This window comes from Mustela putorius, unplaced genomic scaffold (genome assembly GCF_011764305.1).
Source record: "Mustela putorius furo isolate JIRA1106 unplaced genomic scaffold, ASM1176430v1.1 tig00003858_pilon_pilon_pilon, whole genome shotgun sequence".
NCBI lineage: Eukaryota > Metazoa > Chordata > Mammalia > Carnivora > Mustelidae > Mustela > Mustela putorius.
The window spans coordinates 49,924,574-49,938,023 of record NW_025422010.1 but is presented as its reverse complement, the minus strand read 5'-3'; the positions used below and the strand labels follow the sequence as shown (position 1 = coordinate 49,938,023).

The 13,450-nt window shown below is 47.7% G+C and overlaps 1 long non-coding RNA gene across 1 annotated transcript; it reads right to left on the bottom strand.

Moving 5' to 3' along the window:
- Positions 1-1,153: 1,153 nt before the first annotated feature.
- On the bottom strand, positions 1,154-5,841 carry LOC101687757. Its single transcript, XR_001178327.2, has 3 exons — positions 5,723-5,841; positions 2,285-2,871; positions 1,154-1,246 (listed from the first exon to the last, which is right to left on the bottom strand). It is a non-coding gene; the product is annotated as an uncharacterized LOC101687757 (long non-coding RNA).
- Positions 5,842-13,450: the final 7,609 nt, after the last annotated feature.

Here is a 13,450-nt window from a genome sequence, read left to right as displayed (position 1 = left end):
GCCTTTACAGTGCATCATAGATAGGGGCACTGCCCTCACAGGGTGCTTTTCAGCCAGGGACTTAGAGTTACTTTGCGAAGGTCTGCTCCTTGAGCTTCCTAGTAAATATAACTGGAGCAATCAGAATGGTCCCAGACAGCACGTGAGCCCGGGAATGCCCTTTACCAGAAGTGATGTCAGACGCATTTAATTTAAAAGCTTCTCCAGTGCCTACGGCTGAGCCCAACACTTGACAGCCTCTCCATATAGATTTGTTTGGTAAATGAATGGCTGAATGCTTGAATGAACTTATTTCTGATGGTTGCTTCAAACCCTTCAGTTTGATCAAACAGATCCCAGTTCACGTAGCCAATGACGGAAAAGACGCTTCAGCCCAGCACAAACAGAACCTACTCGTTATTTTAAACACCTCTCAGAGGAAAAAATGTATTTCGAACAAGAACACCTGGCTGGTCCAATTGTCCTGGAAACTGCTTGGGTTTAAAATGTTCAGATTTGCTATGGCAACTCACACATAGTTCGTATAACATTTCCCGATGATAGTTCATTGAACTAGAAGGAAAAGGACTTACTACACAAATTCAGAAATCAGCCTCATAACCAGTTAACATCAGTAGAAATCAAATATGTTCAAGACTTTCTGAAAGGTCGGTTAAGGCATGTGTAGGTTTACTAGAAGGTTGTTTTCCTACAATGGGAAGTGAGGACCCACCCACACCTCTTACTTAATTCTGTTCCTATAAGCCTCTGCTTTGTACAACTTAGACTCAACCCACTTTTTGTTTTCCAGATCTTGCCTAACTACTCATTTCAACTCAACAAGCCTGGGTTGAACAACTGTACCGGGCGCTCCGGGAGACATGACCATATTTTTTATTGACTCGGGAAAACAAGAAAGTTCATCACCAGCTAAAGTATTGAACAACAGCATGTGAGAGGCCAAGTTCAGACAACAGGCTGGTTGTGAGCACCAGTGGGCCTGCATTTACCCAGTAATCACACAGGACTGGGAGCTCTGCTGGAAGAGGAACCTTCTTGCCCAAACCACACAGATGCCAAAGCATTTATTGAGCGGAAGGATTGCCTAACAGTAGCTATTTAGTGTGATAATGGCGTTTGATAGTTTGGACACAAACACCATTGTCACACTCCACAGCTCTGCTAAGGAAAATCTGTAACTTCACCTCCACACTCCGCCATGGCCACTGGTCACCATCAGGGAACCTTGCCAGCTCCACATAGTGACCTGAGCAGAGAAAAGAGGGATCACGAGTCGGGGGGAGCATCTTGAGCAACAGAAAGAGAGAAAAAGGTCAGGCTTCTGTGTCTGGAACAGTTGAGCTAACAAAGCGACCCATTGCCTTGTGTCCGCTGTTACCACCCCACAGAAGGCCTCCCACTGATAGGAAGGAAGCTTCCTATGGAAATGGATGGAAAATCTGTTTGCATCAATTATCTAAGAGCGTTAAGTGAGAAGGAATCCCTAAAGGGAATTGATTTTCAGGAACAAAGACTCAATGAAAAGCTGCATTATAAACTGTAGTAATATCACCAGATCCATGGGTTCCTCCTCAGCTCTGACCTTCCCATCTATCTCAATCCATTGTCGGTAAATATGGTAAATTCTGCAGTCCAAGAAAATTAAAATGATGTTGCATGGGGATAGCATTTTGATGTGCTGTAATTTACTCTCAGCAATATCTACCGTATACCAAAGTATCCGATGGTGCTCGGATTTTAACTCTTACCCGCCTTGGTCATTTTCCACCAATGTAGAGGGGGGCAGAAGAAGGGACATAAAGAAAAGAGGGAAAGAGAGAAAGGGGAACGGTTCGGTTTTTTGTTTACAATACTCAATTTCTAGTAAAAGGGAGACTCCTATGAGTAACTCCCTTCTGTTTTCCTGGATTTCCTGTTAAGAATGGTTTCTAACTGATACACGGACTCCTGTCCACCATGGAGAATGGGAGGAAATAAATCATCTTACCTAATCCTTGACTTTCCCCCAAATGCTAGACAAGGCAAAGGCTGGGGGCCAGTTGGTCTTTTCCCAGGATAACAGAGTTATTAACCTTTGACCAGAACCTTGCTTTGGTCATAGAACTGACTCATTCTTACCAGCTGAATATGCACCCTTCTGCATTTTTCAGTAAAAATAGCTTCTTATTCACATGCAGACCATGAAGTCACCCTCTTGGACCTAGAATGTGCAGCTCTTAGCACATCACAAAACTCTCAGTCTCCATGGGATGGCATGGTGAACCCTGCCTCTTTTCCCCCTTACCTTCTTGACTGGGTTGATTTGCTTATCCTCCTATGAGGCGCCTGACTTCCTTTGGTTCCAGTCTGCGACCCTCACTTGCCCTGACAGGCTGTGGTCATTTGCAAGGCAACAGGAACGGGCCACTTGGCCCATGGGTAGACCAGCTGTCTTCAGAGGAAGCTCTTCACCTGGGCAGTTTTGGTATGACTCACACCAAGTACAAATTCTAGAATTCCAGCTGGCCCCAGTCTGGCCAGCCCTCAGCATCCGGACACAGCCATGGTGGACACACTCTTGTGCTTCCCCCCAGAGCTAGGCTCATCTGCTTTGTCCTTGCCTGAGGGACTTAGAAACCCCCACTTCGCGGTCACTCATGGGATGTTGCTGACCCATGACAAGAAGATCCAGAAATCTCTTGGCCTCAGTCGGGAAGAATCACTGGGTGGAGAACAATTCACTGGTTAGAAGGGTCCTGGGAGGACATGCTTGGAGAGCCGTCCATCGGGCAAGAGCTTGGGCCCATTCCACCTCTCAGGACGTTAGAGCAGGGCCTGAGGACACCTGCACTTCTCCCGGTGGGCTCTGCATGCAGGAGGTGTCTTAACAATCTGCCAAAGACAGGAAAGGGAAGAAAGAGGGAAGAGGGAAGAAGAGAAGAGAAAGTTAAGGTGTTTCAGATAAGGTTGACAAAACTCCTGTTTCTATTTATTAAAACCTCTATTTCTTTGGTCCAAGAACTTTATCGCAAGCGAAAAGCCCTTGAATGTTAGAAAAGATTTTCTTTTCTACCAATCTGCATGCAGATTTACCTGTAAGGTTGTCCATGGAGCCCCTGTTCATAATAGCAAACATTGCAAACCACCCATATGATAGGAAAAGGGTAATATATTTATAATATAACCTAGTCATTTGAGGTGACTTGGAAAGAGATTCAAGGTATGTGACTGAATGAAGTCATTTACAGAACAGTATACCCAGCATGAGCTCTTTTCTGTGACAAAGCGAATACGCCCGGGGTGAAAACATTAAATGTTAACCTCGTTATCTTTGAGTGGTGGAATTATAGTTTGGTTTTTTCCTCCTTTTGTTTCTCTGCATTTATTAATGTCTGCAATTAATGTAGTACTTTTGTAATGAGAAAAATAATTAGAATTTAAACAATTTTTAAAAATAGTTTCTTTCTTTCTTTCTTTGGTGGATCCCGTAATAAAAATTCCTTCCTGCAAAATGCTCTTCTGAAATTCAGAGGTTAGAGCTTACACTGCTTGCAAAGTGAGGGCTGTGCAGAGAGAGGAGCCTCAGGCTAATTTCCTAGCAAATTATTAGTGAGATACCTTATTATGCAGAACAACAATTTTATGGTCTTATTGCATCTGTCAATAAACATACTGATTGAGAGCCTAGCCTAAAAACCACAATTTTTTAAACGTGGTTATATCGGCCCTCGTTTCTCATTGCTTGTTTGTTTCTGTAGGAGTGGGTAAACTGTCTATTGGCAAAGCAGTTTATAGGAGCAAGTAGAACGTTTTTGGTTTCTTCAAATACCAACCGATAATACGCCACTAATTAAAAAAAAATAGAAGTGGTTAATGCCAGGATCTCCTTGGAGATATATAGATATATATATATATCTATATATATATATTTTTTTTTTAATTTCATAGTCATTTCTCATTCTGAAGCTTTAAGAAACATTTTGTTCTCGTATTTTCCAATTTAACAAGTGCACTTAAATAGTACCCATTAACAAAGAACAGAATGTTTATAAGCTGTTTGGGGATTTATTATACCTGTTACTTCCTGTGAGAAAAGTAATGCATCAGGCAAAGATGTGTCGGATGTTATTCAGGGTAATGGAGCAGAGGCCAGGTCCATTTCCCACGGCTTAGAAAAGACAAGGATCCTCTGTAAGGAACTTCTGTCTTACTTCCTAAAAGAAGTCACCTGCTATGCATTTCTAAATGTCTAGCTATCAAAACTCAATTTCTGTAGAGTGTCCCCATCTCCCTTCCCTCAGCCTCGAATGAATCTCTAGACATTTCCAGTTGCCGTGGTCCATTCTGAATGCTGTTTTCCCACTGAATCTGTGGGTATGAAAAACAGGCTAGCCTGGGTTTGCTCCCTTTTTTTTATGACATGGGTTTCTTTCCCTAAGTGGGGAGGGAGAGTTCATGAAGGAGGAAGCCTTTGCAGGCCTAACCTTCTAGCAAATTCTTCAGCCTGTAAGTATTGTGTGTGCTTCACAGCTCCTTGCAAGGTGTTGTAGATTGCAAAGTACAAGGAATATCACAAGACTCCCTATTCTTTCTCTTGTCAGATCTAGGCATGAGCAGCTTGTCTATGCTTTCAGATTTTGTTTTCCCAGGGGCTGAGAATGTTCTAGGGCCAGCCCTGAGGACCGAGTGCTTCCACATCTGTAAAGTGTCACCTTTCTGCAAATCTAACCTATTAGCATAAAAAAATTTTTCTTAAAAAGCAAAAGATAAATGGAAATGCTTTTCTTAATTCCAAATCCACGTTTACTGTCATTTCAAACAGATGTGTTAGAGGCATCGATTTGACTCTTTTAAACTGTTACCGTCTAGATGAAGGCAAAGGAAGTCAGTATCATATGCCCGCGTCTTGTCATTTTGAAAGTACATGGAAATTTTAAAATAGAATGTTCTTGTCAACAGGGAGCAAAGGCACATTTCTTTTTTCCATTGAAATCCATCTACAAGGGGAAATATGGAAAGCTCCTCAGGCCTGCAGTTAACTAGCCACGCTATCACCAGCCAGGGGGGAGGGGCAGATGGGGAAAACTCTCAGGCAGCTTGGGGTCTCAACAGACCCTTCTCACAGAGTCGCTGAGGCTTGGGGAGTCCTGGGAACCAGTTTTATTCCCGCGCAGGTGTCTGACTGCAGGGCTGCGAAGGCAACAAGGCTCCAGAGGAACAACCCCGGGGCTGGCTTTTCAGAAGCATCAGAGGGACACACAGCCCTGCGGGGTGCTTGCCCCAACGCATGGGTAAGGCCAGGGATTCCTGGCCACACGAGGCCCCTAATTCCAAATATCCTGCTCATGGGATCTTGTCTGAAGGCCTCGGTGTTACTGTTAAGTCAGACCATCCCTGGACAGGAAGTGGCTCCGGGGCACTCCGAGGGCACCGGTCAAAGTCGGGGCGTCTCTGGGCCCTCCAGGCCTCCCTGGTTCCTCTCCTTCTCTGGGCTGAGAGGACCCTCCACGGAGGTCCCCGGGTTCCTCGGGCTCCCTGAAGAAAGTCATCGCGGCAGGCAAGTTCACACAGGCTGTGGCGAACACTCCCCGTCGTGCAGGCGCCGGGCGGGCTTTCTGGAAACACCTGCGCGGGGGGAGCCCCTGCTCCTCCGAGTCGGCGGCCACCCCTCAAGCACGGCCTGACTCAGCCCGAGGAGCCGGAGGGGGCGCGGGGCGCGGGGCGCGGGGCGCGGGGAGCTTACCTTCCAGTCCGCGCTGGGCCCCGCCGGGTCTGGGGCCTCCTCGGGCCCCGCCGGGCTGCGGGTCTGTGTGCGGGCTGCACGGGGTGGCCGCGAGCCCTGAGCGGCTGTGGGGTGTAGGCCCTTCCCCTCTCCCTTTATGGGATCCAGGGATTTAAAGTAAACAGTTCTTTCTGTCTCTGATAAGTCACATTAAATGATCGATTCGGAGGCTGGGAGGGCATGACCTTAGCCCCACTAAGCCATCGTCACCTTTGGTCAAGCGCACTAAGCCGGGCGGGGAAGCCCAGCGCCCCCCCTCGGCCGGGTGGCGACCTGCAGGCAGGAGGGGGGGCGGCGGGGAAGGCAGGCCGCTGCACCTGCCGGCCGGCCCTTCCCCCACCACCCCTCCTTGGAAACCTGCGTGGTTTCAGAAAGACTGCAGTTTGTGACACCGTCACCTCCTCCGATTTCAAGACCCGGAGAAGTCACTGGGCCATAGGAGGCTATTAAATAAATTAAATATATCCTTGACTCATCCCACATGGAGCTTGAAGAATATTTGGAAGCTGGTCTCATTCTTCTCTTGAGCTGATCGTTTCTGACGTAGTTACCATCTATTTGTTCACACCAATAATTATTTATTAAGCTCCTCCTTATCTGCTGAGCTCTCCTAATGCAAAGGTGAGCAAGACTGACGGAGTTTACAGACTGGTAGGAAGACAGATCCGTACAGAAGCAGGAAGGCTTCTGTAGGAAGGGGGCTGCCGGTGCTCCTAAATGGGGTCTGTGAGCTGCTATTATTTTTTTTTATTTTTAAAATTTGGGTTTTTAAAAAAATTCCAGTAGAATTAACATACAGTGTTGTATTCGTTTCAGGTGTACGATCTAGAGATTTCAACAGTTCTTTATGTAACTGCTATTTTTAATGTCTCTGATCATTTCTTTTCCCCCTCAGGCTGCTCTGTCACTTTGCTTTCTTAGAAAGGAAGCTACTTGACCCCCTCCCCAGTGATAAATGCGATGTGAAATGAGGTCTGGTTATCCTGGCCTCAGTGCGTGGTGATGGGAGGCACTGGGCGGCCTTACCTAGCAGGTGCTGTCATTTTGCCCTACCCTTACTTGTAGTGATTCTGTTTCTTTTCAGGTGCAAGTGGAAAGCAAAGTATGCGGTGTTTTTTTCTGCCCCTCCTAACCCCAGGCCCCAAGAACTAATCTCAAGAAATGAGCCCAGGAGCACCTGGGTGGCTCAGTGGGTTAAGCATCTGCTTTCAGCTGGGGTCATGATCCCACGGTCCTAGGATCGAGCCCCACATGGTGCTCCCTGCTTAGTGGGGAGTCTGCTTCTCTCTCTCCCGCTGCCTGCTGCTCCCCCTGCTTGTGCTCTCTCCTTCTCTCTGACAAATAAGTAATAAAATCTTTAGGAGAAAAAGAAATGAGCCCAAAGTGTTGATCGCTATTTGACCCTGCTACTTCTCCCTCAGTGCCTGTAGGGAGCTCCCTTCCTGGGTTGCCTCAGACCACCTGGGGTCCCCCTGTAAACTCACCCCTAGAAAAGACCAGAGTCTTAACCCAAGAGGCCTGAGGGATTGGCTGTGACCTTCCAAAAGCCCCCACACACATTCCTATGGTAAAAGCCCAAATATTCAACCTGACAGGGGAACATTCCAGAGCCCTGTGGAAGTCACCAGGGCCCCGTGCGCTCCAGCTTTGTTCCACGGATGTGGCGGCGGCAGGATTTTTTTAAGTTTGTGTTACTGGCACTGCCTGTAGGTGACTTGCTTTGTAGTTTTCCAGATTGTTCTCCTGGTTACAACCACCTCAGTTCTTTTCAGAATCACTGTTGGTTTCTCTCTGTTGAAGCGAAATGGATTCCCCAGAGCCTCCCATGTAGACATTCTTTCAAAGGGCAGGGCAAATCCCTTACTGCCCAGCTTCAGGGTGTAAACATCCGGGTCATTTTCACCAGCTTCCCTGGGCTATGAGTGCTGCATTTTTGCTGAGAGTTTTCCCTTTGTTTGGAAAACCATGATGAAGACAAATGTTCAGCTTTTAGATGATTTCCTTTAAATCCCCAGACCTGGGATTCGCAAGAATTCTGGATCGCAAAGAAAGGATAAATCGTGGCCTACTTGTAATAGTTCCCAAACTTCTTCCAGCAAATCCCACAACCCCTACTTCAGCTGCCTTTAAAATTGAATTTTATTTTCTTTTCTTTTTAAATAAAAGGGGATGCATTCTTTTAAGATAAGATAGATTTGAATCCTGCCAGGCTGCAGTTCAGCTTGGAATGCCTGCATCTTTAGTGTTTGTACTCAGACGCAGGCTACAAAACTGGGCTTCGGGAACAGGGAAGATCAAAATCAGGTAAGTCACTGGAGACAGCTGGAAGCCGCACAGGCCTGGTGGGTGACTCTGTTTTCTCCTCTTTCTGCCCAGAGCCTCAGCCTCTTTGAAATGGAAAAAAAAGCCTTCTGTTTCAGTGAAGAATGTCGAATTTTGCCAGGAGGGAGGCGGAAGTTTGGGTACTGGGACTCCTGGGTCTCCTTTGAAATTCTTTGCCGTTTGGATTTTTGCCTTTGGACAAGACACTATACCGAGACTTCAGTTTCCTCTCTGGGTAGCAAAGCTGAGAATACTTGCTTGCCATTTGCTCTGAAACATTAGTTGAAACAGGAGATGACTGAGTTTTTATTAATGGATGGACAGAGAGCGATGACAAGGGGCAGGAGCGGTATGGACTAATCCGTGGTCTACTGGACGAGGACAGGAAAAGGTGGAAGGAGTCAGACTTAGCACGTGTGGGAGAGGGCCAAGCACAGAGGGACTGGAAGGACTCCGAACTGTCACAGCCTCAGATTTGCTCCCAAGAGGATCAAAGTCACCTTCAAACCAGTGTCACAATCCAGGGCCTCAGGGAAAATGCAGAAGGCTGGCGCGCCATACTAGTTTCATCATGGTAGTCCCACTAAAGGTCCCGCCCTCGTGGTGGTTACAGGCTCAGAACACCAGTAGACATGAGGGGAGGAGCCTGCCTGCCGTGTGGGGGGGGGGGAGGGGATGCTAAATGAACAGTAATCCCCTAATAGCATCTCATTTTCAAATTTCCCAATTACCTCTGAAATCTTTTTTAGCGCTTTTCTTCTTTCTTTAAAAAAAAAAAAAAATCAACTATATTACAGTCAAGATCCATGCCTCGCATTTGGCTTTTCTTTCCTCATTGGTTTTCTTAAAAATTTTTTTAGAAGATTCTTTATTTTTAAGTAATCTGTACACCCAATATGAGGCTCGAGCTGACAACCCCAGACCAAGAGTCCCACGTGCTTTTGACAGAGCCCCCCCCCACCCGGGGTCCCGCCCTCACTGTTTAAATGACAAAAGTAATCTAGGTGCTCTCTAGCCACTGTCAAAATGTTATGTTTCCATCACAGGTTTTCCAGAGATTGGCCACTCCTCTGGGACTTCTAATGAGAAAGGCCCAGACGCAGGCCCTTTAAAACTTTGTATCTTTAAACTTGGCTTTTCCCAGGGCACCTGGGTGGCTCAGTGGGTTAAGCCTCTGCCTTCGGCCCAGGTCATGATCCCAGAGTCCTGGGATCGAGCCCTACCTCGGGCTCTCTGCTCAGCAGGGAGCCTGCTTCCCTTCTTATCTCTCTACCTGGCTCTCTGCTTACTTGTGATCTCTGTCTGTCAAATAAATAAATAAAGTCTTAAAAAAAAAAAAAAAAAACAACACTTGGCTTTTCCCTCCCCCTCCTGAAAATGAGCAACACTTTCCTAAGTAAATCTTCCTTAAACATCAAACAAGAATCTCCAATGAGATCTCATTCATTCATGGATGAAATATTTGTTGAAGGCCACAGTGTTTCCAGCACTATTCTAGATACTGGGTAGGCAGCAGCAAAAAACAACCAATCAACCACCCACCCATCAACCTATCCTGCACTGCTTTCCCTTTTGGAGTTTACATCCAGGAAGCAAGCAATAAACAGGATAATTAAAGAAAGGCAGAGAGTAAGGTGTAGCGAGTTTGGGGGAAGGGCTCAGGTTAAAATAGTGTGATATCTGAGGTGGGGTTTCCGCAGAGAGCTGGAGGTTAAAAGGTGACTCTTGAGGGTGCCCTGGGAGAAGAGCATTTCCAGGAAGAGGGTCTGCATGCTTGGGTGTGTCGCAAACGGGAAGAAGTCCTGTCCGGTCAGTGCGGTAGGGCGAGGGGAGAGTCCCACATCCCTCTGTCTCTGGTAGAGACTGTTGGGACTGCACTGTAGGGTATCTGCCTGGTGTCTGAGGACTGCTTGGTGGTGAGGAACTCCCCAGCCCCGCAGCACACACTCACATGCATTGCAAATATACGGCCAGGATCTTAACCACATACTTTGGACAATCTCAAATGCACCCCAGGTTCTGAGTGTCTGCTATAATTTTCTGGAAGATCAAGGCCAGTCCACAAAGCAAATATATATACATATGTGTATGTATATATATATATGTGCACGGTTTCCTTGAAATTGAAACTTGGCAGGAGATTCTGAGCCATTTGGTTACTCTAATACATTCCCTCTGTCTCCCTCTAGGTCCAGGGTCAGACTGAGAAGGTTTTGTGTGTTTGTTTGTTTGTTTGTTTGGGGGGCGAGGGGGCAGTTGGAGAGGGAGAGAGAGAATCTTAAGCAGGCTCCATGCCCAGTGTGGAGCCCGACTTGGGGCAGGATCTCACGACCCTGAGATTGTGACCTGAGCCGAAATCAAGAGTCTGATGTTCAGCTGATTGAAGCTGAGACGTTTGGGTGAAAATCCTGAGTACGTATTCACGTTATGCATTGGGGTCTTTGAGCTCATCCCTGAGTTTGTCTAGACCCCACTTTGACGGGGAGTTCTCTGAAGACCGCCCCCCTCCACGCACACACACACATACATACAATTTTTGTGCAGGTGACTTTCTCCCTCTTCTCTCCTTGCTCCTCAGCCCCAGGGCCTTCCCCCTTTTGCTTGCACAGGGCAGCCTTTGTGAGCTTTGAGCTTTGGCCTCCAACCCTGGGGGCTGGGCCCCCCCTGAGGTCTGCCCGCCCGCAGCCCCCAACAAAAGTTTCTCTACCCTCCTCGTTTCCTCTGTAGCCCACCCCCGCCGCCCCCCGCACCAGCACACACTTAGATTTTGATAGGATCAATCCAAGAATTACTCTGAATGAAAATAGATTTAAAAAACTAACAATTTCTTTTGGAAAAATTAAGCTGATTTATGTGCCTTCTATCTTGGCTGCAGCTGTTTTCTGTGGCACCTTCATTTCAGAGTCGAGCGGAGAATCGGTGCGTAGTTTGAACCACAGAGCAAGAGATGCCAGAATTCGGAGCAGGTGCCACACTAGTTCTCTGAGCAGTGGTCTCAGTGTCACACCTGGACTCCCGAGAGGATGTCATTCTGTTCCCTTCATTCCTCTTCTGCTTTCCCCTGTCACTTCCTAAGGTGTAAATGTCAGGCCAGGGGACTCTGATGGTTACAACACAAGGTCAGTTCCAGGAGTGTTTATGCAGAGCGCCCATCCCGGGCCTGGAGTGGACTCTCGAGCCAAGTAGATAGACCGCCACTGACTGCTCAGGTCAGCACGGGCCTCGAGGAGCCCACAAGTGAATTGAAGAGACCGGGTTTTAGAACTGCTAAATAACTCTGCGTTGGGGGTAACATGCACACAAACCCGTCAGTGTGGTAGAGAGGGGACGCAGGGGTCAGAGCGGTGGTCTGGGACTGAGATGCAGCCAGCCCGCCATCGGGGGAGGGCACTCATAAAGCCTGGTTCTGGGCTTAGGCCAGGCCCGGTGATCCATAAGCACAGGTCCAAGCGACGATCAGAGGTCAGGCTGAGGAGAAGGGCTTCATCCAGCCAGCCATGGCGACCTGCTGGACCCAATGTAGTACTTAGGAGACATTATCTGCTAATGGTGGGCACAGAGGATGATGGGAGGTACAAGGGATTGTGGGTGACACAGCGCTGAGATCCTGACGGGGAGCGCAGGGGATTGTGGGAGGCAGGGCATGGTGGGAGTTGCACGGGGCTGAGCATCTGCTGTGGGCACAGGGTCACAGGAATGAATGAATGTCAGGCAGTTCTTTCCTGATCTGCTTTGCATGTAGGCAGGAAGGGGAGAGAGGAGGCCGGCCCAAGAAGCAGGAGTGAGATGGAAGCAGTGGAATTGGAAAGGACCGACAGGTAGTGGGTCAGGGATCTTTGTTCTGAGAAGTGCAGTACAAGTACTGTTTCAGAGCAGGGGATTTGCAGCCAGAGAATCACAAGCTTGAATCCTGTTTCTGCCCTTTTTGGCTGAGTGAACTGGAGCCTAAATTTCCTAATCTACCTACCTTCCCAGGCCGTGGTGAGGATTAAATGAGTTGATGTGCACCAAATACTTAGTACAGGAGCTGGCACGTAGTAAGCAACTGATAAATATTATTACTGTTATTAAGCAGGTATTACAGAAGAAGACCTAAGAGGAGAGACACTCAGTTGGCTTTTGTGGGAGGGAGGCATGGAATGCTTTATCCTCATGGGAGACGACAGGTCCGTTCCTTAATGGCTCCTGCCTTCTCTGCAGCTGGGACCCTAGACTCCAGTTGCTGCAAATCGCCTTCCTCACTTTGCTAAGGAAGAAGGACCCTTGGGTCTGAGGTTTGGAGCCAGCCTAGTGGGTAAATCTGGACACTGGCCTGCGACCCAAGGATTCCCCTCTGCCTGAGTCTCCTGGGTGACCAGATGAAAGGCTAACCCAATGGGAGCACCTTACCTGTCTATTTATACCTTTAACTACAACCATTCCTTCTCCTGTCCCTCACATAGCTCCTTTGGCCCTGGAGAGGGATGCTAGGGAGGCCCAGGCACCATGTGGAGCCTTCTCAGTCTCTCCCTGCCTTTTACTTTAGCTGCCTGGATCTCAGCGGGACTGGATCAGAGGTCGACAGGACAGCCATGGCAGCCGCACTCCCCAGAGCTGGGGCTGGACTCCGTAGCTCTGCCCCAGCGTCCCCTGTCCCTGGTTAACAGGTCCAGAAGCAAATTAATTGTCTTCAGTTGCTTTACTTGGCCTGTGATAGGCAATCTTTCCACACTTTTCTCAGTAACAAAATGCAACAAAATACAACACCCCTTCCTCTACTTGGGAGTGTCTTCGTTTCTTGGGTTCGAGAAAGCACGTGGTTATTTGCTGCTTTGCAGGAAAGTATATAACTGTGATGGTTTCTCCATGACAAAAAAAAAATGTTTTTTTAAGATTTTATTTATTTGAGAGAAACAGAGAGACAGAGACAGAGCATGAGCAATGGAGAGGAGGCAGAGAGACAGGGAGAAGCAGACTCGCCGCTGAGCAGGGACATCCCCCGTCTCCCGACGTGGGGCCAATCCCAGGACCCTGAGATCATGACCTGAGCCGAAGGCAGACACTTAACCGACTGAGCCACCCAGGCGCTCCCGAAAAGAAATTTTTTAATCACTAAAATCATATCGAGTCCCTTCTGCTTTGTTTTCATGCTTCTGCATAGAAATTAACTTTTCGATGCTGAATCATAGCGCCATCTTGGAAGACGTTTTAAATAGCAAACTCAAAATATTCTGTCCCGACAATGCAGATTCCTCCACTGAGGTGATGCCGTGAGCAGCAATGACTGAGGGCTCACATCCACAGAGATGACAATTACATCATGTCTGCCGCCTGCCCAATGGCGATGATGACACCATTAATCCTAAAGGTATCCTAATTTTAGAGATG